At 39.7% G+C, this 27,175-nt stretch overlaps 1 protein-coding gene across 6 annotated transcripts in view; it reads right to left on the bottom strand.

Moving 5' to 3' along the window:
- Nucleotides 1-24,825, bottom strand: part of CKAP5 (cytoskeleton associated protein 5) — a 105,032-nt gene extending 80,207 nt beyond the window's left edge. For 3 of the 6 annotated variants that reach the window (XM_041722597.1, XM_041722598.1, XM_041722599.1), the window contains exon 1: nucleotides 1,076-1,323. The gene's annotated coding sequence lies outside the window, so the exon portion shown is untranslated. The other 3 variants (XM_041722595.1, XM_041722596.1, XM_041722594.1) reach the window with 3 other exon arrangements.
- Between the last annotated feature and the right edge of the window lie 2,350 nt (nucleotides 24,826-27,175).

Below are 27,175 nucleotides of genomic sequence, written 5' to 3'. Positions count from 1 at the left end.
TAAGAATTATACAGCTGCTAAACAGTCTGTTTTAGCTTTCTACTTGGGAAGCAGAAGTGGCAGTGAAACTATTTTATGGCTAATTCCCAAGCTCTTGACCTACAAAAGCTCTTCACTATCACAATACAAGAGATCTGGATCTGATTACCATTCCTGGACTCTCACTTCTGGCTAAGGAAATGCTACTGCAGAAGTATAGAATAAGTGTGAGGGAAGTCTGAGGAAAATTTCTGCCCACTGAAAAAGCAACCCTTTTGAATGACCAATATAGTATGATAATAGACTCACTCAAAAAATGATTAATTATAAAACAGGGATAAAGCAGAATACACATACAGGCCCAGAAAGCTTTACTCAAACCTTTATCGAAAGGACAAACGGATTAAAGAAGCATAACAATTATGTAACTGTCATAGAAAATTTAAGACTTTTATCAATTGGCCAAGCCAGACAAAAAGCTCATTTCTAAGTAACCAGTAACAAAATGACAAATCCTTCCCTCTAATTTAAACAACTTCAAAAAAAAAAAAAATAAAATAAACAACTTCACTGCTTCCGGGTAATTCCGATTAACAAGGACAAGTGTTGGGAGTATTCTGCATTATCAAGAGGCCAGAGAAATCTGAACTGCTTCTCTGGCAGGTTATCTCAGCAAACTTGGGTGTGCTTTGCTGTCCTAGTCCTGGGATGATGGCCTCTCACAAATTCCTTCTGAAGGGAAGGGTAAAGAGCTGTCCCTTACACATCCTGATATTCATATTAGCAGGACAGAAGATTAACTAGACTCTCCCTAGGAGATGACCACTGTTAATGTCTCCAAAAGGGGGACCCGCACCAACACAGGCCTCTGGGGAGATGGAAAGCTAAACCGGCTGTGAATTAGGTCAACTTCCACAGTTACCGCTCAATTGTACCAAGGCAGCTGAAAATCTAATGCTTACTCATCCCTAAACTACCCAGGTCTTCAAATCCCAGGCAAAGGACTCAAGGCCCAGGACACTAGATCCAGCTCCACCCATCCAGCTCAATAGAGCTATATATATATATATTCGGGTAAAAGCAATCTTCTCCTCACCCCAAGTAGGAACCAGTCTGGGGCAAAGCCTGGTCGGTCGTGGACACCGCTCAACCACTGCATATCCAAACAAGCACCCTAGGGCTGCTGTCACCACCCAGAAGTAGAGCAGATGCCCCAGGCTTTAGCTCACTGCAGCCGGCATTGTTTACGCTCTTTCGCCGCCTAAGCCTCTGATAGGCCAGGAAAGTCCCCTGCACTGTCCACCAGGACTTCCGGCATGGGCACAGGATGCTTGACCCTCGCCCGCAGTTTGACACTTACGCTCCCTGGGCAGGGAGAGGTCTGGGGGCCCTACGGTCCGAGCAGAATCAGCAGGAATACCCGGCGGGCCCTGGCGGCATTGGTGCGGAGGGCCGCTGGGAAACGCCTCCTCCGGGGGCGGGGCCCGGAGCTCGCTATCAGAGTGCCCGCCCCACCTCGGCCCCCTCCCGGCACACTCTGAAGGCTTAAAGGGGCCGCACCTTCAACCAGAGGTCTGCAGGACTCAGGGTGCTGCTTCCAGCCCATAGGGTTTCCAAGGCATGAGGCAAATGGAGCACCAACAGGAGGACTCTAACCGGGCTGGGTGTACCTCTTTCTTGGTGGCAACACAGGCAACGTTCCAGAAACAAAGGAGATGACCAGGTCCTACTATCACAATCCTAATCTTGACTCCAGGGATGAAAAAAAATTGCTGCAGGCAATAGCCAAAGCATCAGGATAAAAATATAGCACCTATTATGTAAGCTGCTTATTCCATTAATTTGAGCAGTTAGTGTTCTTCAAATGGTAATTGAAAGGCCCAGAAAATAATTTGGGCAGGCTTCATTGCTTCACCTCACCCTTTCACTGCCTTCCTTCTCTACACCATGAGAAATCCCAGACAATGATAAAAGGTAAGTTAAGAAGGTAATAGGAAGCGAAATGGAAAACATTCTCATTCTCGTGAGCAAAATGTGCTAAGAATTGGCACAAGAATTCAAAAACTGACCAAGAATTCACTACAGGTCTATGCAGATAAAGAAATCTTGTATGCAAATACAATTGTGATGTGCAGCCATCGAATTCAATATAAAGAGTTCTTGAGAAAACTATATAGAAACTGGATTATTATCTCAGGGAGTCAAGTAATGGTCCCTGAGGTTGTCAGAGAGTTTTAATTCTTTTCATAGGAGGAATTTTTCCTCAATCTCAGTTTACAAGGTTTGATGGCATTTTGTGTCTCACACCATCGGGAAAGAGATTTATGTGTTTACCAAGCCTATATTGCTCCATCTAATCTAGATGAATAAAGACATCTTATTAAAGCCTTAAACTACCACCATACAAGGGTGGGAATCAATTTAGTGAAGCAAAAGACCGTTTATAAATATCCAAACATCCTCCATCTCAAACATGGGTTCAAAGGGAAATATAAATTCCAACGGACAGGCATGAATACTGTCCTTCTTACTAGGGAACAGACGGAAGTTACAAGATCTTAGAGAATTCTAGGATCAGGCTGCTGGGAAGAGAAATGGATTCATATTAGAAATAATGTGATTTTGAACTGCAAAGAAAATCTCACTTTAAAGTGCATTTAACTGTGAATGATACTTTTGAATTAGGTAATTAAGACCTTCCATTCTATCCCCATGAAGCATATCACACCATTCTAAGGGTAATGGTTTGCAGATCAGTATCCTCATTAGATTGTGAGCACCTCAAGGGCAAGTGCTAGAATGTATCCTAATCATCCTTTTCTCCCAGGGTGATACAAAATGAATACTTAATATTTATCACAAAAATTAGGACCAACACTTTCTTTACACAAGAGTCCAGACAACAGTCAATAAGCACAGTGAATATATGTATGCATGCACACACACAAATGGATTAATACCCAGTGCTGTGCTTTAGTGAATCAAAAATTTAAAGAGAAAAAAATCCACTGATTTTACAGTTCAGTCTATCGGAGCTCAAAATTATTTTTATAGGGATTTATAGCTTTTGTCCCAAATGCACATTTTATATAAATACTCCTGAAAAATTCTCAGATATTTTACCAAATATCACAGTCTAAACATAACCCATCTTATTTTGGTTATTATTTTTACTATATACCATGAGGAGACTAAATTGGACAAGTAAAACTTCATAATTCAACAAATTACCAATTAGTAGTAGTCTCCTTAACATGGCAACATGGACTCTGTTTAGGAAATGATTTAGTAAATATTATATATAGAAGAGAACATAATAAAATGATAACAATTCATGTATTAGCAAAGTGGGATTTCTTTTTTCTAACGTTTTTCTCTGTAACACATCAACATAGAAAAATATTTAATGTGCATATAACCAGCAAGGCAAAAGGAAGTTTTAAGCATTAACTGAAATTCTTTATTAGATCATATTCAATGAAAGAAAGAGGCCAAGTTAATTATTAAGAGTATGGACTCAAGATAGAATGTTAGTTCAAATCCTGGTTGCAACCATTTATTAGCTGTGTGGCTTTGGACAAATTCCTACCCTCTGTGCTTCTGTTTTCTATATGTAAAATGGGAAAAATAATAGTATTTACCTAGTTGGGTTATTAGGAAAACTAAACCACTTAAGTTTATTATATTTGTAAAGTACCTAGAAGAGTACCCAGAAGAAAGTGCTATACATTAAGCATTTGAGAAATAAAATATACAATGTTCAACAAATGCTGCCTACCTTTTCCATCACATTCCTTTTAAAACTAAAAAGCTAGGGCACCTGGGTGGCTCAGTTGGTTAATCATCTGACTCTTGATTTCGGCTCAGGTAATGATCTCAGGGCCCTGGGATTGAACCTGTGCTGGACATGAAGCCTGCTCAGGATTCTCTCTCTCCCTCCCCTCCTCCTTTTGCTGGGCTTGCTTGCACACATGCACAAACTCTCCCTCTCTGTAAAACAAAATAAAAAATAAAACTAAGAAGCAAGGGCACCTTGGTGGCTTGAGTCAGTTGAGCGTCTGCCTTTGGTTCAAGTCATGATCCCAGGGATCAAGCCCTGTATCGGGCTCCCTGCTTCTCCCTCTGCCCCTCCTCCCTACTTGTGTGTCCGCTTGCTCTCTCTCAATAAATAAAATCTTTAAAAGAAAAAAACTAAAAAGCAAATGTATACCATTGACTGCTCCTAGCTCCTTGTGTTCCCAGCTGTCAGCAGTCATTAACGGAGTATTAGAGAGAGGAGAGATTCCCCAAGATGAGAGCCTTTAAGTAAGGTTTATTAAGGTATAACTTACATATAGTAAAATTCACTCTTTCTGGCACATGTTTCTATTAGTTTTGGCAGACACAGAGAATCCAAAACCACGATCAAGAACATTTTCCTCAGCCCAAAATATTCCTGGTGCTTCTTTGTATCAATCACAGGGCAATCACATATCAGTATGCTGTTCCTACAGTTTTGCCTTTTGCACAATGTCATATTTAAAAAAAAACAACCATACAGTGAGTCTTCTGAGTGGCTTTTTTCACTTATAATACAATTGAGATCATCCATGTTGCTGCACACGTTAGTAATCTATTCCTTTTTACTGGTGAGTAATAGTCCATTGTATCATCAAACACATTTTGTTTATCCATGTTACCATTTAAAGGACATGTGGGAGGGTATGGTTGAGACTTTGGTTCAGGGCTGATACTTAGTGTGGGGATAGAGCCCCATATCAGGCTCTCTGTAGGGAGCCTGCCTCTCTCTCTGCCCCCCCCCCCCATCTCTCATGAATAAATAAATAAAATCTTAAAAAATAAAATAAAATAAAGGACATGTGGGTTGTTTCTAGATTTTAGCAATTATGAAAAAAACCATTACAGATTTTTGTATGAACATAAGTTTTCATTTCTGTTGGGCAAATACCCAGGAATGGGAATGCTGGGTGGTATGGTAAGTATATGTTTAATTTCAGAAGTCACTGCCAAACTGTTTTCCAAAGTGGCTCTATGAACCATTTTGCATTCCTCTTCCATCAGCAAGGTCTGAGACTTTAAGTGCAATTAGTTTATGTCTTAGTACTAATTTCTAATATAGCTCTATATTTTTATACCTATGAATTAAAGCCAGTTCTTTCTTCAATTTGGTGTTAATGGTTTGTAACTTACTCTTCCACTTACAAACCAGTTATTGATCATTTGGTATGAATCTTAAATGCTACTTCGTAACACTTTCATAGGGAAATATCAATGAAAATTACTCTTTCAAATCTGGATCAACAACAGAACAAACCAAAGCATATATTACATACCTATCAATGGAACTGTTTTCCAACATTCAGATGAATTTATCCATAGCCTTAATAATCTCTTTACATAACAAGTCATATTAAACATCTTTATCAAAAGTATAATTCTCTTGATTTGGAAGCAAAAGAAGCTTTAAGAAAATATTTTAAAACTTATCATTTGTCCACTATTACAAAAAAAAAAAAAAAAGAAAAAAAATGCTTTAAAAAGGGGGTCTGGAATTTTTGTACATTGTAGGTTAGCATGGAGAAACTGATATATCCATTTTGGAAAATGTTTGTTATCAACCCACTCCCAAGAAAATTGAGAACATGTCCACACAAAAACTGGTATATAAATGTTAATTAATAACAGCATTAGTCCTAATAGCCCCAAAGTAAAAACAACCCAAAAATCTATCAACTGATCAAAGAGTAAACAAAATGTAATATATTCATACAATGTACTATTACTAAGCCATAAAAAAAGGACTGAAATAGCATACATGCTACAACATGGGTTAACCTTGAACACAATATGCTGAGTGAAAGAAGCCAGATGCAAAAAGCCACGTTGGGGGATGCTTGGGTGGCTCAGTGGTTAAAGCGCTGCCTTCAGCTCAGGCCGTGATCCTGGAGTCCCGTGATCCTGGAGTCCCGGGCTCCCTGCAGGGAGCAGGCTTCTCCCTCTGCAGGTGTCTCTGCCTCTTTCTCTGTGTCTCTCATTAATAAATAAATAAAATCTTAAAAACAAAAAACAAATACACAGTACAGGGAAAGAAAAGTTTCTGAGTCCTCTAGTCACATCTAGGCACCATTTGTGGCACCAACAAGACAGTATCACATTCAGAGCAGGTCTTCTCATGGCCTCTACTCAGGGCACCACACCCAGCTGAACACTCTATTATCCACTATCACTCAAAAGGGATTTAAAAGTTATATATTAAAAGCCCAGGAGAAGGGATCCCTGGGTGGCGCAGCGGTTTGGCGCCTGCCTTTGGCCTGGGGCGCGATCCTGGAGACCCGGGATCGAATCCCACGTCGGGCTCCCGGTGCATGGAGCCTGCTTCTCCCTCTGCCTATGTCTCTGCTTCTCTCTCTCTCACTGTGTGCCTATCATAAATAAATAAAATTAAAAAAAAAAAAATTAAAAAAAAAAAAAAAAAAAAAGCCCAGGAGAAACAGCTTCACTGGGGAATTCTACCAAACATTTAAAGAATTAACACCAACGCTCCTGAAACTCTTCCAAAAAATTGAAGAGAACATTTCCAAACTCATTCTATGAGGCCAGAATTACCCTGATATGAAAGCCAGACAAAGCCACTGTAAGAAAACTATAGGCCAATATTGCTGATAAATACTGATGCAAAAATCTTCAAAATACTAGCAAAATGAATCCAACAGCACATTAAAAATATTATACACCATGTCCAAGTAAAATTTATTCCTGGAATGCAAGAATGGTTCAACATACCAAAATCAATCAATATAGTACACCATAACTCATTACAAGAACAAAGGACAAAAACCACATGATCATCTCAGTTGATGCAATAAAAAGCATTTGACAAGATTTAACACCCTCAATGATAAAAACACTCAAACTAGAAATATAAGGAAACTGCCTCAACATGATAAAGGCCATTTATGAGAAGCCCACAGCTAACATCATGGTGAATGGCTGAAACTTTTCCTCTAAGATCAGGAACAAAGGGGCACATGGGTGGCTCAGTGGCTCAGTGGATAAACGTCTGCCTTTGGCTCAGGTGGTGATCCCAGGGTCCTGGGATCAAGTCCCACATCAGGCTCTCCAAAGGGAGCCTGCTTCTCCCTCTGCCTATGTCTCTGCCTCTCTGTGTCTCTCATGAATAAATAAATAAAATCTTAAAAAAAATATATCAGGAATAAAGTAAAGGATGGCTGTTCTAGCCATTCCTATTCAATATCATATTGAAAGTTTTAGACAAAAGGAATTAGGCAAGAAAAAGAAAAGGCATCTAAATTATAAAGGAAGATGTAAACCTATCTGTTTGCAGATGACATTTTTTATGTAGAAAACCCTAGAGACTCCACAAAGGAAAATTGTGAGAATAAATATATTCATCAAACTTGCAGAATACAAGATCAACATGCAAAAATCAGTTGTATTTCTATAAGCTAACCAAAACAATTTGAAAACTAAGAAAACTTCACTAACAATAGCATCAAAAAGAAAGAATCCTTAAAAAAAAAAAAAACTAAAAAAAAAAGAAAAAAGGAAGGAAGGAAGGAAGGAATGAAGGAAGGAAGGGGAAAGAAGAAAGAAGGAAAGAAAGAAAGAAAGAAAGAAAGAAAGAAAGAAAGAAAGAAAGAAAGAAAGAAAGAAAAGAAAAGAAAAGAAAAGAAAAGAAAAGAAAAGAAAAGAAAAGAAAAGAAAAGAAAAGAAAGAGAAGAAAGAAAGAGAATCCTTTTGGTTAGGAATAAACCAAATCCAAAAAAAAAAAAAAAAAAAGGAATAAACCAAATCCAGGAGGTGAAACTGATTGCTTCTCAGCCTTTTGGCTAAGATCAAATGCAGGAGGTAAAACTGAAAATTACAAAACAATGCTAAAAGAAATTAAAGAAAACAAATAAATGGAAAGACAACCCATGTCCATGGACTGAAAAATTTAGTAACATGTCCAAACCCCCAACAGCATTTTCTTGCAGAAATAGAAAAGTTCGTCTTAAAATTCATATGGAATCTCAAGAGACCCTAAATAGCCAAAACAACTTAGAAAAAGAAAAACGCTGGAGGACTCACATGACCTGATTTCAAAACATATTACAAAGCTACAGTAATCAAAACAGTATGGTACTGGCATGCAGACAAATATACCAATAGAATAAAACAGAAAACCCAAAGATAAACCCTTATATTTAGTATCAAATGATCTTTGACACTAAAAGGGGCCAAGACCACTCAATGGGGGAAAAAAGTCTTCTTATCAAATGGTATTGGGAAAACTGAATATCCACATGCAAAAAAACAAAGTTGGATTCTTATACCATATACAAAAATTAACTCAAAATTACTGAACACCTAAAGAGCTAAAACTGTAACATTCCTAGAAGAAAAACATAAGGGAAAAGCTTCAGGACATTGAAATGGTCAATAATTTCTCAGATATGATGTGCACTTAAAAAAAAAAAAAAAGAAAAGAAAGAAAAGAAAAGATACAAAAAAAAGAAAGAAAGAAAAGAAAAAAAGATACAAAAAGATACAAAAAAGAAAAGAAAAAAATACAAATCAAAACTACAATGAGATCATCAACTCACACCCATTAGGATTATTACTATATATATATAAAAAAAAAAACCTAAAATAAATATTGGCAAGAATGTAGAGAAATAGGAACCCTTGTACACCATTGGTAGGACTATAAAATGCTTTAACTGCTATGGAAAATATGTTGCTCAAAAAATTAAAAACAGAATACCACATTACTATGTGTCCATCAATCCCACTTCTGAGTGTGTGTATACATCTATGCATATACCTATCCAAAATAATTAAAAGTTGGGTCCTAAGATTTGTACACCCATGTTCAAAGCAGCACTATTCACAATATTCAGAAGCAGCAGCAACACAAATGTCCACTGAAGAATGAATGAATAAACAAAATGTAGTATATACATATAATGGAATACAAGCTTTAAAAAGGAAGGAAATCCTGTTACATGCTACAGTGTATAAACTTTGAGAACATTAAATGAAATAAACCAGTCACAAAAAGACAAATACTGTATGAGCCACTTATATGCGGCATCTGCACTAGTAAAATTCGTAGAAACAGAAAGTAGAATGATGGTTATCAGAGGCTAGGGGAAAGAGGAAAGAGAATATACAGATTCAGATTTGCAAAATGAGAAAAGTTCTGGAGATCTGTTTCACAACAACGGGAATATACTTAATTTAAAATGACTTAATTAAAAATGGTAAATTTTGCGTGTTGTATATTTTTACCACAGGTTTTAAGAAGTGAAACATTCATCCATTCAACAAAGTGCTCTGTAGCTATTTAATAAAAAAAAAAAAAGATGATGAAGCCTAACGTAAACATTTAAATTTTAATGTGGAAGAAATACATTACTAAGCTTTATTATTTTTTTAAAGATTTATTTATTTATTCATTCATAGAGAGAGAGAGAGAGAGAGAGAGAGAGAGGGGGGCAGAGACACAGGCAGAGGGAGAAGCAGGCTCCATGCAGAGGGCCCCACGTGGGACTCGATCCAGGGTCTCCAGGATCACGCCCTTGGCTGCAGGCGGCGCTAAACCGCTGCGCCACCAGGGCTGCCCCATTACTAAGCTTTAAAAAGAAAATTGGAAGACAGTATATGAAGTCTAGTTCATTTTTGTGTTTGGTAAAACTATATACAGGGATGTATATACACATTGGTAGTAGGCTGATAACAACCCCCGAAAACACTAGATTTTAATCCCTAGAACCTGTAAATGTCACTTTATTTGGAAAAAGTATCTTTACAGATGTGATTAAATAAAGGATCTTGTGGGGCAGCCCGGGTGGCTCCGCAGTTTAGCACCGGCTTCAGCCAGGGTGTGATCCTGGAGACCCGGGATCGAGTTCCGTGTCGGGCTCCCTGCATGGAGCCTGCTTCTGTCTCTGCCTATGTCTCTGCCTCTCTCTCTCTCTCTCTCTCTCTCTCTCTCTCTCTGTCTCTCATGAATAAATGAATAAAATCTTTGAAAAAAAAATTAAGGATCTTGAGATGAGATTATCCTGGATTACATCTGAAAGGGCCCTAAATGCAATCACATATATCCTTCTAACAGAAAGAGGGAAATTTAACACACACAGAGGAAAGCCACATAAAGGCAGAAAAGAGTAAGATTAGAAGAGGCTGAAGTGATGTGACATAAACTAAAGAATGCCAACAGATACCAGAAGAGGTGAGCAAGGGATTCTCCCCAGAGCCTCTGGAGGAATATGGCTCTGCCTTGGTTTTAACCTTTGTAAGACTGACCTAAATTGTGTTGGACTTTTGGCCTCCAGAGCTGAGAGCGAGCAAATTTACGTGGTTTTAAGCCACCATGTTTATGGTAATTTGTTACAGAAGCCATAGAAAACAAAAAACATTGTATATGTTTGAAATCACATACAAATTTTCTGGAAGGATCCACTGTTTACAACGGCTACTTCTAAGAAGTATGTCTAAGGGGCTGGCTAAAGAACTTTTACTTTTTACTTTAATATCTAGCCATTCTTTTGTTTGTTTGTTTAAGAGTTTATTTATTTGGGATGCCTGGGTGGCTCAGCGGTTAAGCATCTGCCTTCACCCCAGGGCGTGATCCTGGAGACCAGGGATCGAATCCCACATGGAGCCTGCTTTTCTCCCTCTGCCTGTGTCTCTGCCTCTCTCTCTCTATGTCTCTCATGAATAAATAAATTTTAAAAATCTTAAAAAAAAAAAAAGTTTATTTGAGAGAGAAAGAGCAGGAGTCAGAGCAGAGAGGTAGGGAGACAGACAAGCAGACTCCATGCTGAGGGCAGGGCTTGATCCCATGACCCCAAGATGATGACCTGGGCTGAAGCAAAACCAAGAGTCAGATACTTAACCAACTGAGCCAACCAGGTGCCCTCTTAGCCATTCCTTTATAAAACAAAAAACAAACTTCAGGTTTTTTTTTAACTTTAAAATTCCAGCTTGGAAACTTGAAGCTGGTTTTGTCTATACTTATCCCATAAACTAAGCCTCACTTCTCTCCCTTAACATTTTTTAGGTACCGTGTCTCCTTTGAAAGAAGGAACAGATCTTCTTTATTACCCCAGCATCTAGCACAGTGCTTCACACTCTAACATAATTCCTAAAATGACACCATTTCATCAAACTATAGAAGTCTTAAATATATAATAAATGTGTTCCTTGAGTTATTTATAAATAAAATTTTGTATGTTGAATGTGTATTCAAATAGGTCAGAAAAATATACATAATAGAATTCTGAAGCAAACCCTTTCTCAAAGTGAGAAATCACTCAGCAACAGATTTTGAAATTTTATGAGTTTTGCCACTGTTTTCTTAGGTACCCATTCATTATTATAAAATCCATTAAGAGACGGTAATTTTAATTTTAGAATCTTTGATTTTGGCAAAGCCATGCAGTAAAATAGTTGTTTGCAATAAATCTGATTGTAAGAAAGCTCTAGTCAAGATTTAATTCAATCTAAACCTGTCATCTTGGGCTCTGGAGTTAGATCTGAGTTCTAAAACATGTTCTGTCACACACTAGCTGAGCCTCAGTTTCATCATCTGTCCAAACAGCACGATCTTCACGTGATTCCTTATTTAATACACACTTCTAGAACATTCACTATGTGCCAGGCACTATTCTAAGCACTTTACATTTATGGACTCATTTAAATTCTTATTACTCTGAAGTGATATAATCATCTTCATTTTACAGACAAGGAAACTGAGGCATAGAGATTAAGCAACTTGCTTAATGTAATTCAACAAATGTAAAAATTAAATGAGATTTTGCCTTATACATGTTACGAATCCCCCTAACATCCACACATTACTCCCCTGCCTCACAAGGACATTTGCTTGTCCAATCATGTGAAGTTTCTCTGTTAGGCACTCAGCTATGGGCTGAGTATAGGTTGTACAATATATTAGCCTAAGGCCAGCTCCCAGAGAAACTGATACAGGCATATCTCACTTTTTTGCACTTTCCAGATACTGTGGTTTTTAGAAATTGAAGGTCTGTGGCAACCCTGCATCAAGCAAGTCTATGGGCACCATTTTTTCCAATAGCATTTACTCGTTTTAATATTTTACTTATTTATTTTTTAAGTAGCTCTATGCCCAATGTGGGGCTCGAACTCACAACCCTGAGATCGAGAGTAGCATGCTCTGGAGTGCCTCACTGGCTCAGTCATTTAAACATCTGCCTTCAGCTCAGGTCGTGATCCTGGGTCCTAGGATCAAGTCCCAAGTCAGGCTTCCTGCTGAGTGGGGAAGCATGCTTCTCCCTCTCCCCCTTAGTCATGCTCTCTCTCACTCTCACTCTCTCTGAAATAAAGAAAATCTTTAAAAAAAAAAAAAAAAAAGAAAAGAAAAAGTTTTATGCTCTACTGACTGAGCCAGCCAGGTACCCCATGCTTCTCACTTTAAGTCAAAAGCTGGAAATGACTGAACTTAGTGTGGAAGGCATGTCCAAAGCCAAGATAAGCTAAAAACCTGACCTCTTACACCAGGTAGCCAAGTTGTGAATGCAAAGGAAAAATTCTTGAAAAAAATTAAGAGTGCTACTCTATTGAATGCACAAATGGTAAGAAAGTGGAAAAGCAGCCTTACTGCTGATATGGAGAAAGTTTTAGTTGTCTGGATAGAAGATCAAACCAGCTACAACATTCTCTTAAGCCAATGCCTAATTGAGAGAAAGACCCAAAGCCTAATTGAGAGCAAGACCCTAAATCTCTTCAATTCTATGAAGGCTGAGAGAGATAAAGCTGCAGAAGAAAATTCTGAAGTTAGCAGAGGTTGGTTTCGTGAGGCTTAAGGAGAATAATCTCCATAACATCAAAGAGCAAAGAGTAGTCGCAAGTGCTGATAGAGAAGCTGCAACAAGTTATCCATAAGATCTAGCTAAGAAATCAACGAAGGTGGCCTCACTAAACAACAGATTTCCAGATGAAGTCTTCTATTCAAAGAAGATGCCATCTAGGATTTTATAGCTAGAGAGGAGAAATCAATGCCTGGCTTCAAAGTACAAGCTAACTCCTGTTGGGGGCTAATGTAGTAAGTGACTTTAAGTTAAAGCCAATGTATATTTACGATTCTGAAAATACTAGGACGCTAAAGAATCATATGCTAAATCTACTCTGCCTGTGCTTTATAAATCGAACAACAAAGCCTGGATGACAGCACATCTGTTTACAACACATTTTACTGAATATCTTAAGCCCATTGTTGAGACCTACTGCTCAGAAAAAAATGATTCGTTTTAAAATATTACTGCTCACTGACAATGCACTTAGTCACCCAAGAAGAGCTTTGATGGAGATGTACAAGATTAATGTTGTTTTCATGCCTGCTAAAACAACATTCATTCTGCAGCCCATGGATCAAGGAATAACTTTGACTTTTAAATCTTATTATTTATAAAATACATTCCATAAGACTGTAGCTGCCATAGAGAATCCTCTGATGGACCTGGGCAAAGTAAACTGAAAACCATCTGGAAAGGATTCACTATTCTAAATGCCATTAAGAACATTCATAAAAAAAAAATTTAGAAAAAAAAAAAAATTCATGATTCATAGGAAGAAGCCAAAATATCAATATTAACAGAAGTTGATTCCAACTCTCATGGAGGACTGTGAGGGGTTCAAGACGTCAGTGGAGTTGGGACACCTGGGTGGCTCAGCGGTTTAGCGCCTACCTTCGGTCCCAGGCGTGATCCTGAAGTTCCCAGGATGGAGTCCCACATCAGGCTCCCTGGATGGAGCCTACTTCTCCCTCTGCCTTATGTCTCTGCCTCTCTGTGTGTGTGTGTGTGTGTGTGTCTCATGAATAAATAAATAAAAATAAATAAAGACTTCAGTGGGGTAAGTAATTGCAGATGTGGTAGAAATAGCACAAGAGCCAGAATCCAAAGTGGAGCCTGTAGATGTGGCTGAATTACTGCAATCTCATGATAAAACTCTAAGGAATGAGGAATTACTTCTTATAGATGGACAAAGAAAGTGGTTTCTTGATATAGAATCAACTCCTAATGAAGATGCTGTGAAGACTATTGAAATGACAATACGGGATTTGAAATATCACATAAACATAGCTAATAAAGCAGCAGCAAGGTTTGAAAGGCTGACTCCAATTTTGAAAGAAGTTCTACTGTGGGTAAATGTTATCAAACAACATCACATGCTACAGAGAAAGCATCTGTGAAAGGAAGAATCCATTGATGCAGCAAACTTCACTGGTGTCTTATTTTAACAAATTGTAGGGATCCCTGGGTGGCGCAGCGGTTTAGGGCCTGCCTTTGGCCCAGGGCACGATCCTGGAGACCCAGGATCGAATCCCACGTCGGGCTCCCGGTGCATGGAGCCTGCTTCTCCCTCTGCCTATGTCTCTGCCTCTCTCTCTCTCTCTCTCTGTGACTATCATAAATAAATAAATTAAAAAAAAAAAACAAAAAAAAAAAACAAATTGTACTAGCCACTCCCATCTTCAGTAACCACCACCCTGATCAGTCAGCAGCCATCAACATCAAGGCAAGACCTACCAGGAAAAAGATTACAGACTGCTGAAAACTCAGGTGATGGTTAGCATTATTTTAGCTATATATACAGATTTTTTTTTCTTTTTTCTTTTCTTTCTTTCTTTTTTTTTTTTTAGATTTTTAAAAGATTTTTTTTTCGTTTTAAAGGGAGACAGCACATGCACAAGTAGTAGGGGGGTGGGGGAGGGCAGGGGGAGGGGGGGAAGAAAGGCAGGGGGAGGGGAAGAGAAGAATATCAACCAGGCTCCAAGTCTAAGACAGAGCCTGATACGGGTCTCGATCTCATGACACTGAGATCATGACCTGAGCCAAAATCAAGTCAGATGCTTAACTGACTGAGCCACCCAGGCACTTCACAATATATTGTCATTAAGGTGTGCGTATTGTCATAATGTTATTGCACATTTAACAGACTACAGTGTAGCGTAAACATAACTTTTATATGTGCTAGGAAACCAAAAAATTCATCTGACTCACTTTATTGTGATACTCACTTTATTGCAGTGGTCTGGAACTGAACCTCCAGTATCTCTGAGGTATGCCTGTAATTAGGGCTGAGAACTAAAGGAAATAGGGATTAGCCAGGCAAAGGCATAATGAGTGGAGATAATAGAGAATGTTACAGGCTTGTGTGTGAAAGCCCAAAAGAGCTAAGCAAAAGTAAAGAACAGAACTGTAACTCAAGTGGCCAAGCAGGGGCTAAAAAGGGCCATATTATACAAACCCAGTGACTTTATTCAAGGAAGGAGTACTACAGATTGCCTGGCAATTACCAACCACTCAAGAAATGGTAACTATCATTATTGTGTTGTTAATAAGCATCATCCCAGCCATTCAGGGATTTTTTTTTTTTTTAAGGATTTTATTTATTCATGAGAAACACACAAAGAGAGGCAGAGACATAGGCAGAAGGAGAAGCAGGCTCCCTGAAGGGAAGCCCAATGCGGGTCTCAATCCCAGGACACCGGGATCACACCCTCAGCTAATGGCAGACACTCAACCACCGAGCCACCCAGATGTCCCCATTCAGGAATTTTAAAATCAGTTCAGACTTAAACCCATATTTGAGTCCTCTGGTCCAAGAAAGACCTAAATTAGGGTAAAGCTCTTAGGATCAAGAAAGATCAGTCTTTTCTGGTTTAAAACAAGACTTAAAAGTGTTTAAAACAAACACTTTGGGTGTACAGGTAATCTATTCCTTGTTATCCTATAGAAAGTAGTTTTACTATTAATTAAAAAGTAAATGTCACTTATAATACTCAAAGGGATTGTCCATATTTTGTTTGGAATAATCTCCCTTATTAAACATTGTTCAAAATAAGCAGGTAGTCCTCAGAAGTGTAAAAATTGGTTTTGCAGAGATTTCTGATATGAGATTTGGTCTTTACTATCAAATGAAGCAATCATGCTAGTTCTAGACTAGGAGGCTTTCATAAGGCTTTTTTTTTTTTTTAAGTTTTTATTTGTAAATAGTCTCCACACCCAACATGGGGCTCAAACTCACAACCCCAAGATCAAGAGAGCCAGTTAGGCATACCTCATAAGACTTTTTTTTTTTTTTAAGATTTTATTTATTTATAGACACACACAGAGAGAGAGAGAGAGAGAGAGAGAGAGAGAGAGGCAGAGACACAGGCAGAGGGAGAAGCAGGCTCCATGCCAGGAGCCCAACGCAGGACTTGATCCTAGGACTCCAGGATCGCGCCCTGTAGGCGCCAAACCAAACCGCTAAGCCACCCAGGGATCCCCAAGACTTTTTTTTTTTAAGATTCATTTATTCATTTTAGAGAAAGGGAAAAAACAGGCATGAGTGGGAGGGGCAGAGGGAGTGAGAATCCCAAGCAGACTCCACACTGAGCCTGGAGCCCAATATTTGACTGTGCCACCCAAGTGCCTCTCATGAGCCATTTTTTTTTTTTTGAGATTTTATTTATTTATTCATAGAGACACAGAGAGAGAATGAGAGGCAGAGACACAGGAAGAAGGAGAAGCAGGCTCCATGCAAAGAGCCTGACGTGGGACTCGATCCAGGGTCTCCAGGATCACACCCTGGGCTGCAGGCCGCACTAAACCTCTGCGCCACCAGGGCTGCCTCATGAGCCTTTTTAAAAAAAGAATGTACCGGGCAGCCCGGGTGGCTCAGCAGTTTGGCACCGCCTTCAGCCCAGGGTGTGATCCTGGAGACCCTGGATTGTCGAGTCCCATGTCAGGCTCCCTGTGTGGAGCCTGCTTCTCCCTCTGTCTATGTCTCTGCCTCTCTCTCTCTCTCTCTCTCTCTCTCTCTCTCTGAGTCTCTCGTGAACAAATAAATAAAATCTTAAAAAAGTAAATAAAATAAAAAAGAATGTACCACATTTAATACAAAAAGTGTGGAATAACAGCACTGAAAAAAATTCTTAAAATCTACAAATGAGAGACGTCATGCTACAAATGGATAAGGACATCAAAATGATTTAGAAAATAAACAACTGTGAATAAATAGAAAAATAAAAAATAAAGCTACTTAGGAAGGAAATAAGATGTTCTAGACAGCCAAAATGGTCAGATAGGAGAGGTCTATACTTGAAACAAACTTATATAACTTTTTCATATAAATCTAAGAAAATACCTAAGCCTCCCAGTGTTCTTAAACAAAATATACTAATAATCATTTAAACCTTTCAGGATAGGGATGCCTGGGTGGCTTAGTGGTTGAGCGTCTGTCTGCCTTTGGCTCAGGGCGTGATCCTGGAGTCCTGCGATGGAGTCCCACATAGGGCTCCCTGCAGGGAGCCTGCTCCTCATTTTGCCTATGTCTCTGCCTCCCTATCGCTCATGAATAAATATAATCTTTAAAATAAATAAGTAAATAAAACTTTTCAGAATAATTCACTACTGCCACAAAGACATGAGTGACTCTTGCACCAGATCTAAATGGTTCCAATATGGCTTTTTTGAATTTTAATGTTGTACATTTTGTAGCCTTCCTTCCTCAAACCTTTTGATCAAGCTAACACTTTTTAGTTAGCTTGTCACAGCACTGTTTTTTTAAGTTTTAGCTCTTGAGGGGCACCTGGGTGGCTCAGAAGTTGAACATCTGCCTTTGGCTCAGGTCATGATGCCAGTCCTGGGATACAGTCCTGCATCGAGCTCCCCAGAGCAAGCCTGCGCCTCCCTCTGCCTATGTCTCTGCCTCTCTCTGTGTGTCTCTCACAAATATATAAAATCTTAAAAAAAAAAAAGTTTTAGCTCTTGATTTAAGGAAGCAAGAAGGTTAAACTGTGCCTAAGAGGGAGTAGGATCCACTTGAGAGAAGCCAATAAAATTTGTGATAACTACTGAACTGGTAGCTTTTTGCCTTTTTTGGTTTACTTCTTGGTAGTTGACTTTCAGATACATAAAAAACTATTTTAAGTCTTATGACTAAAAAAAATGGAAGAAAAAAAAGCATTCATATTAAACAAATGAATTTCAAGAAATTCTATAAATGACTCAATTTTTTCTCATCCTTACAAAAAAGGATCTAAAAATCACTTTAATAACAAATCTCTAAAAAATATAATTAAGAGATTTAAAAAAAGAGATTAAAGAAGTAGGTTTCCTTTTTTTTTTTTTTTTTTAAGATTTTATTTATTTATTCATGAGAGACACAGAGAGAGAAAGAGGCAGAGACATAGGCAGAGGGAGACGCAGGCTCCATACAGGAAGCCCCATGCAGGACCCGGACCTGGGCTGTGGGATCACACCCTAAGCCATAGGCAGCCGCTCAACCGCTGAGCCACCCAGGCATCCCAGGAGTCCCAGGTCTCTTAATTCTTAATAAAATATCAAAAATCATGTTTGAAGAGACAAGGTCTAGAGACACAAGGTTACCATGGCTTATCTGACACCATATCGATGCCAAAAACATATGACCATTCCAGCTGAGTCAGAATTTATGCTTTCAATGCATCTCTAAACAAAGATCATATCTCAAGTCAAACAACTGTTACCAGGTCATGGAAAACAATGTTTTCTGTGGCACTTAAAAAGTGTTCATTGAGAGGAAAAGTTAGATCTCAGTAAAAAGCAAGTTACAAAGAGGACATTTGTTTGGGACATAAGCTTCCTCTGAAAGTTGGAAGAGAAATGTTTGTATTCATGTTTAGCTTAATATACAAGCAAAAAGATACAGAAACAATTTTATGTATGTGCATATACATGAGTTAGCATACACACATATATTACTTTGCTATGTCCACTGAGAGGGCATAGAAATAATGACATCCCCAGCAATGAGCACATGGGCACCCAGATCTCAGTTTCTATAAATCACTATCCAATAAAAGAAACCAAGGATCCTTGGAGAAATGGCTGATTCTAGGGTTGGGGCAGGGAAAACATAAGATGTATCTGGAGCATCTTGTAGTACTAGAAAGTAAGGAAATGCTGAAAAAGAAAAAAAGGATGGAGACATGTCAAAGGGACACAGGAGCCAACATGAAGATCTCCCAATGGTCAAAGCTAGAACAATTGAGGAAAAAAATAAATAATACAGAATCAGATTATAACTAAGAGTACAAAATAGATACACTGATATTGATAAATGATTGAATAAAGAAACGAATGGGGGAGAAGAGACAAATATTCCTTCCAAAATTCCAAATAATAAAAGTAGATACTCTTCCCTCCAAGTAGTGGTACTTAAGCACCCCCATCCACTTTGAGGGTAGGCTAGAGGTAGGTAGGTAGTGATTCACTTCCAAAAAATTCAATATAGAAAAGTAAAAATAGTAACCTAACATATTAACATGGCAAACACTACCTTAACCAAGTGATACAGGTCAACATCCATCAGTGATATCATGTCAATGTCACATATCCCCTGATTATGAAATAATGGTATTCTGTGGCATTCTTTCCTAAAACATCTAACTCTTCTCATTTTTAAATGAGAAAAATATTCGATAAACTCAAAAGGAGGGACATTACACAAAATAACTGCTTAGTGCTCCTCAAAACTGTAAAAGTCATGAAAACAGGAAAGACTGAGGAGCACTCAAAAGACCAGAAAAGGCTAAGAGAGACCAAAACTACATACAGTGGGTTACCCTGGATTAGATCAGAACAGAAAGGAGATATAAATAGAAAAACTATAGAAATTCAAAAAAAATCTGGAGTTTAGCAAAAAGTAATGTATCAGTTACTGGTTTTTCAGTTTTAGATGTTAACAATAGGGGAAACTACGTGAGAGGTATATAGGAATCTGCATGCTTCATTTGCAACTTTTCTGAATATCTAGAAGTATTGGGGTCCCTGGGTGGCCCAGTGGTTTAACGCCTGCCTTTGGCCTGGGGCATGGTCCCGGAGTCCCAGGATCGAGTCCCGCATCAGGCTCCCTGCATGGAGCCTGCTTCTCCCTCTGCCTGTGTCTCTGCCTGTCTCTCGCTCTCTCTCTCTGTCTCTCATGAATAAATAAAAATCTTTAAAAAAAAAAAAAAAAAAGAAGTATTATAAAATAAAAAGTTTATTTAAAAAATTCCTCTGAGGGACGCCTGGGTGGGTCAGAGGTTGAGTATCTGCCTTTGGCTCAGAGCAGGATCCTGGAGTCCCTGGATGGAGTCCCACATTGGGCTTCCTGCATGGAGCCTGCTTCTCTCTCTGCCTATGTCTCTGCCTCTCTCTGTGTCATAAATAAATAAATAAATAAACAAACAAACAAATAAATACTTTAAAAAAATAAAAAATTCCTCTGAGGGGCACCTGAGTCGCTCAATCGGTTAAGCATCTGCCTTTGGCTCAGGTCATGATATCAGGGTCCTGGGACGGAGCCCCATGAGCCCCACATCGGGCTCCCTGCTCGTGCTCTCTCTCTCTCAAACAAATAAAATCTTATAAAAAAAAAAAAAAAAAGAGCTCCCAATGGACAAAGCTGGTACAATCTGAGCAATAAAAGAGTATTGGAATATCACGCAAAGTATAAAATAGATACCCTTTATTCCATACTGATTAAGTAAATACTTGACTAAATTAACAAATGAGGAAAGAGACAAATTTCCCACGCAGAAGAATTCCAAATAAATTATGTAGATACTCTTCCCCAAAGAACAGGGAGCATAACTCTTCATTCCTTAAATGTAAGCAGCACAGTTACTCGTTTCCAAAGAGGACTGTATGGAATGGGGCGGAGGGGGAGGGTAACTATAGTAGAGTACCCGACAAACATTACCTCAGCCAGATGATCAAAGTCAGTATTAACAGTCAAAAATCATGTTGATAGGATGTATCCTTGATATGTTATGATGAAAATGGTACTTTCTCCTTGCCATCATCCTCCCCAAAACCCATAACCCCAGTCTAACCATGAGAAAAACATAAGATAAATTCCAGTAAAGGGACAACCTAAAATATAGTTGACCAACACCCCTAAAAACTTCCATTGAAAGTTTTTTTTAATTAAAAAAAAAAATAACAACACAGTCGCTGTGGTGGCTCAGTTGGTTAGCACCTGACTCTTGACTTCACTCAGCTCAAGATCTCAGGGTCATGATATGGAGTCCCTGGCAGGCTCCAACAGACTCTGCACTGAGCATGGAACCTGCTTAGGATCCTCTCTCTCTCTCTCTGCTCCCTGCCCACTCACTTGTGTGTGAGCATGCTTGTTTGCACTTGAGCTCTCCTTCTCCCCTCAAAAATAAAATAAAATAAAATAAATAACAATGGGGGAGGGGGGGGCAGGGCGCCGGGCTGGCTCAGTCAGTAGAACATGAAATCTTGATCTCAAGGTTGGGAGTTCAATCCCCACATTGGGTGTGAAGCCTACTTAAAAAATACAATAAAATAAAATCTTAAAAAATAAATAATAACAACAACAAAGGCAGGAGTGAGGAAGCCAAATCTACCTTCCCTCCCACTTGACACAACATAAGACTGCCATTTTTCCAGTTTTCTTTAGTTGAAGACTTTCCAAATTAGAAAGATTGAGATACTGCTCACATCCAAAGACATAGCAACACAGCCAGCTTTAGTTATATACTGTCTTTATCACTTTATCATATAGAGAAGACTACAACAGTTTTGGCCAATTTTGTTCAACAAATATTTTTTGACTATTTGTTCCAAGTATTGTTTGAAGCATTGAGGTAACCTCAAAGACAGAAGAAGAAAAAAAATCTGTGCTCTGCTTTCATTTCTCTGAGGACAACAGATAATGCACAACCAAACAATAAATGACCTATCAGATAGTGATAAATGCTATGAAGTGAAAAAAAAAAAAAAGGAAAGTGAGGCAAAAGTGACCAAGAGGACTACTCTAATTGGGAGCTTAGAAAATGCCTCTTTAAGGAGATGACATTTGAGTTGAGACCTGAGTGGAGCCTGTATACAAAATGAACAGCAAATGTAAAGGCCAAAAAGAATAAGCTTAATGTGCTTGAGGTGTCTCACATAAACAGGCCAGCTGCCCTGATAGGAATGAGATAAGTAACGTATTCTGAACTCCAGAAGTAAAAATACAAAAGTCATTTAAGGATCTCAAACAACTCCAACACTGCCCATCAGGAGTCCATCAATGGTAATTAGATTAAGATCTCAATTTTAGGATCCCCCAGAGTCTCCCCCAAAGTCACAGCTGTCCAGTAACTACTGTATTTTGAACCACTCCATCTTCCTTCCAAATACCACCATGCCTATCATTCATATTTTTTCATGGCTCTGCCAGAAGTATTTAAAAAGCTGGTGGGGGGCGGGGGAGGCGCCTGGGATGGCTCAACTGGTTAAGTCTCCAACTCTTGGTTTCGGGTTCTGAGATCAAGCCCAGCAACAGGCTCTGCATTCAGTGTGGAATCTGCTTGAGATTCTTTGGGGCCCCTACATGGCTCAGTCAGTTAAGAGTCTGCTTTCAGCTCAAGGTCATGATCCTGGGATCAAGCCCCACATCAGGCTCTCTTCTCAGCAGGGAGCCTGCCTCTCCCTTTCCCTCTGCCTGCCATTCTGCCTACCTGTGCCCTCTATGTATAAATACACAAAATCTTTTATAAAGAGTAAATAAATAAATAAATAAATAAAATATTTTAAAAAGGAGAGGGGAGGGTATTCTACCCAGAAATTCTCCCTAATGTATCTCATTACTTCATGTAGTACAACCATCGGGTCAAAAGCAAAGGCCCTGGAGAAAGACTAACTTGGGTTCAAATTCAGATTTTACCAGTTGCATGATCTTGAACAAGTTGCATAACCTTTCTGAGTTTCCTTATCTGTAAAAAGCTGTGAGGATTAAAAGAGATAAAATGTGGCACCCAGTAACAATTCAATAAATGTTAGCTACTGCTAATAAAAGTATTTGAGTATTTTGTTCAAGGACCAGAGCTGGGCCAGAGGGATTATAGAAAATACAATTTGCTACAGAAAATTGTTTGAGAGATAAAACTGTCAAACTCCCTTAGGTCAGAAGCTTTGTCTTTTTCTGGTTCACTGGTGTATTCCCAGAATCCAGAACAGTGTTTAACACACAGTAGGCATCAATCTCAGTATGTGTTGAACAAATCAATGAATGAGATGAATGAGACTCCATTAAGTCAAAGGAGCATAAGAGAGCCTGGCTTTACTTCAAAATAAAGAAAAGTTTTCATTCCACATCAAGATTTTAAACAATATCCTAAGGCCTTGTTAGAGATATATTTATTATTTCTAATTGCCTCTTCAAAATCTAGAACACTGTTCATAATATTAAGGTACTCAAATTTATTGCAATTAAAAAGCTCTGCTGCTAAAATTGAGCTGTCAGTTGTAGGCCACACTACTGTTCATAATTCAGAGCTGATGATCAAAACGTTAAAAGTAATAAAGAACAAGGTATATGAATTGTTATGGAATACCCTGCTTACCTCTGACTGCTCTCCAGTGAACAGACTTGGAAAACTTGTGTAAAATTTTTTTCTCACGAGTTGACTAAGTTTAATTTATGCCTTATTTATGGCAAAATAAATTGATCTCACCTCCTCTGTATCATTAAATTTTATGAAAACAACATGAGAGTCTGTTCAGTCACTTACGAAAAGCCCAAATCTTTTAGACTTCTTATAAGTTTCCAAAGATTGTTAGCTTAATATATCGGCTCTTTAGGTCAAAGAAGGACTTTTCAGGGTGATGAAAATGGAGACAGAAGTTCACCTCTCTAAAAATGAGTTTTCAATTACTATAATTATGCATAAAATAAGACAGGCAGCATTTCTGGGCCAAGATCTGATGCCTTAGTTCCCCGTGAGAATTAGAGCCAAGCATAAATTTGGGGCAAGTTCTGAAAAAAAAAAAAAAAAAAAAAACCCACTTTACCCTCTATTGATGCTGAATGAAACACTCATTGTTAGGATTCATCAACACGAGTATATTTTCTAACACACAGTAAGCCACTCGGGCAACATCGCTTTCAGCATTTTTCTCTCCCAGAAACAGAATGGGATGCGTTTAAACCCCGACAGTTATCAGGACTGCAGGGTAGCTATCTCAACCGCCTAATAGTGGTAAGGGCTGAAAAAGTAAAAACCGAGTTTACCGAATCATAAAGTAGCAGGGCCTGCTTAGTTAAGCTAACCTACACTGGTGGCTATTGTATAGGTCCTCCAAACCTCCAGAGCTGGAAAGACACCTGAACTCTACTGACACCTTTTGAGAGAGGAAGCCAGGCGCGAGGGCGGCGCGGTACGATCGGAATTGTTAACACCGCAGCCGGCCGGCGGGGACACAGGTGCGCGGGCAGGCCCCGGCACCGCAGTCCTGGTCACGCTCCGAGACGACCCGGCCCTTCGCCGCCGCGACAGCCCTCCTGGATTCTTATTCACTCATTCATTCATTTGACAATTATGCGAGGGGCACCGTAGCAGGGCCGGCTCGCAGGGCCCCCGCCCGCCCCAGCCCCGGACCACCCACAGCCGCCAGGCGCGGCCCTGCACCGCCCGCATTCCCCTGCCGCCGCCGCCGCCGCCGCCGCCGCCCCGCCGCGGCGCGCTCGGGTCCCCCGGATGCCGGGCCTCGGCTGCACGCGAGCGCCCACGCCCCCCGCCCTCCCAGCCGCGGGTCCGCCGGCCTCCGCCCCGCTTCGCCGCCTCAGATCCGCCGGGTTCGTGCGGCGAGGGAGGGGCGCGTCCGCGGAGGCTCCCCCGCCCAGGGCTCAACACCCCTCGGCGCGCGCGACGCCCCGACCCGAGGGCCTGGGTGGGTGGGTCGGGCCCACCGGCCACTCACCTCCGCCGGGTCAGAACCGAGGGGCCTGCTCTAAGCCGTTTGAAACCGCTTGGGCCGCCGCACACCCCGCAGTGTCCTCGTTGTTTATTGGTTCCCGACGGACCGCCCATCGCCCGCTTATTGGTCCGTTTGAAAGGCCTGTGGGCACGCGCCGCCCGCAGCTTTAAAGGGGCCGCGCGCAGCCGTGTCTCCTTCGGAACCGGCGCTGCCTGGTGGGGTGGGGATGTGGGGTCGCTGGCGCGAAAGCTGCCCACGACCCCGCACCCCCCCGCACCCCCGAGAGAAGGGCGAAAGCTGTGTGGAGAGCTGTGCATCCCCGGCCATCAGCATGCTTGCTTTTTTAAATTTTGGCCATTCGAGCTACTGTCAACACCTGGCAATTTTTTAAAAAGTCATTTCATTCACCAAATACCGATTGTGTAGCTAAGTACGCGAGGGGAACGAGAGGCAGCTGGGATATCGTGGAAGGAGCAGTGAATGGAGCCAGGATGCTGGATTCTGGTCTTGGACCCGCTCTAAGCAAACCACTTTCCCAGTAAATTATTTGTAGCTCAGTTTCCTCAAAATAGGATAACAAGGTTTCTCTTACAAGCCTAGGGTGAGGATTTAATATAACTAATTGGATGTCTAGGAAAGGCCTTTGAACAGTAAGTGTTCTGCAAAAGCCTAATATTCCTGTTTCTCATAGAAATGATAGGCTTGGTTAATGTGATATCCGAAAGTCTTGTTTAGCTCTAAAAAAATCTTTAAGAAAGGGGGGGGTGGTGCTGGCGCCTGGCAGACTCAGAAGATGGAACTTGCAACTCTTGATCTCAGGGTTGTATGTTCCAGACCCAGGTTGGGTGTAGAGATTACATAAAAATAAAATCTTAAAAAAAAATAAAATAAAATGTGATAACCTCTAGCCCAATAATGCCGCTGTTAGGAATCTGTCCTACAGATCTATGCACGTATGCAAAGAAAAATGTCGAAAGATATTCACTCAGCAATTCTTAAGATATGGGAGAAAAAAACGCCCCACAAACAAAAAAACCCAAACCCTAGAAATTACAATGTCCATTCATAGGGAACTTGTTACATAAATTACAGTATATCCACTCAATAGAACACTATGTAACTATTAAAAAGAATCTGGTTAATCTGTACGTGCTGGTGTAGAAAAATGCACAAATTTTATTTAATTGAAAAAAGGCAAGTTGCAGAAAAGCATATATGGAATGATTTTATTGTATATGGTTATAAATGCATATGTACTTGTGTGCATGCCTGAAAATGGTTAGAACATTTCTGGAATTTCAAGAAATTATTTAACAAGGAGAGTAGATAGGGAAATGAATTTTTTGCCTTTGACATGTTAATTTAAATATATATATATGTGTATATATGTATATCAGGGAGAATATCTAGCAGTGGGAAAAGTAAGAGTAAGGGCACAGAAACAAAGTACAATTACATGTAGGGAATTGAACATGTGAGTTTGATTTTTAAAAGGGGTTCATGTTGGGAAGTAGGATACAAAACTGGCAGAGAAAGGCAGATTCTAGGAGGGTCTTGAATACTAAGGTAAGGAATTTGTACTTTAAATAGGTGATAGGAAGCTATGAAAGGTTTCTGAGAGTCACAAAATCAGAATTGCACTTTAGGAAAACTAATTAGCTTGATTGTCTAAAATGGGTTACAGTTGGAAGCCCCATTAGGAGTCTGATAGGAGGTGATAGCAGTGGAAATGCTGAGAACAGATTCAAGAAAGGGTGAAGGATTTAGCAACCAACTTGGTACAAAGGTGAGGGTGGGGCCCATTTAGGGAGATGAGTCAAAGAGCATGCTAGGATTTGAGACTAGGCAGTGATTGATCAAATGGAAGTAGAAAGTCAGGAGAAGCCAGTCTCAAGAGGAAGGCAAGGAATTTAGTCTTAGACCTGTTTACTTTTAGGTACCAATGAGACATTGAAGCATAATTTCTAAGTAGATCTAGGAAACACAGGATGAGGACTGTGAGAAAAGATTAGGACTCAAGTGATACAGGCTTAGGAAGCACCTCCAGAGAGTAGAAAAGATGAAATTGTAGCAGTGGATGAGACCACAAAGTGGGAGAGTGGAGAGTGAAAAGGTGGGGCATGAGGACAGATCCATAGGTTAGGGGAAGGAGAAAAGAACCAAGCAGAGCAAAAAGGTCAGAGTAACCTTTGAGAAATGGGTTAGGTACATACAGAAATAGTCTTCTTCAGTCATTGGTCATTGGCATGTTTATTTTATTTAAATATTATGGAAAATAAATTGAAGATTACATTTATAAGGAGAGTGTGATGGTAAACTGGAATTTGCTCTATAAAGGATGTATGGAGTCTGGATCCTGGAGAGCTTTAGAACAAAATGGCAAATCCCTTTTTGTCTTATGTGGTTTATGTAGCCCTACTAGA

This window comes from Vulpes lagopus, chromosome 11 (genome assembly GCF_018345385.1).
Source record: "Vulpes lagopus strain Blue_001 chromosome 11, ASM1834538v1, whole genome shotgun sequence".
NCBI classification, from domain to species: Eukaryota; Metazoa; Chordata; class Mammalia; order Carnivora; family Canidae; genus Vulpes; species Vulpes lagopus.
This window is presented reverse-complemented; position numbering and strand designations above follow the sequence as displayed.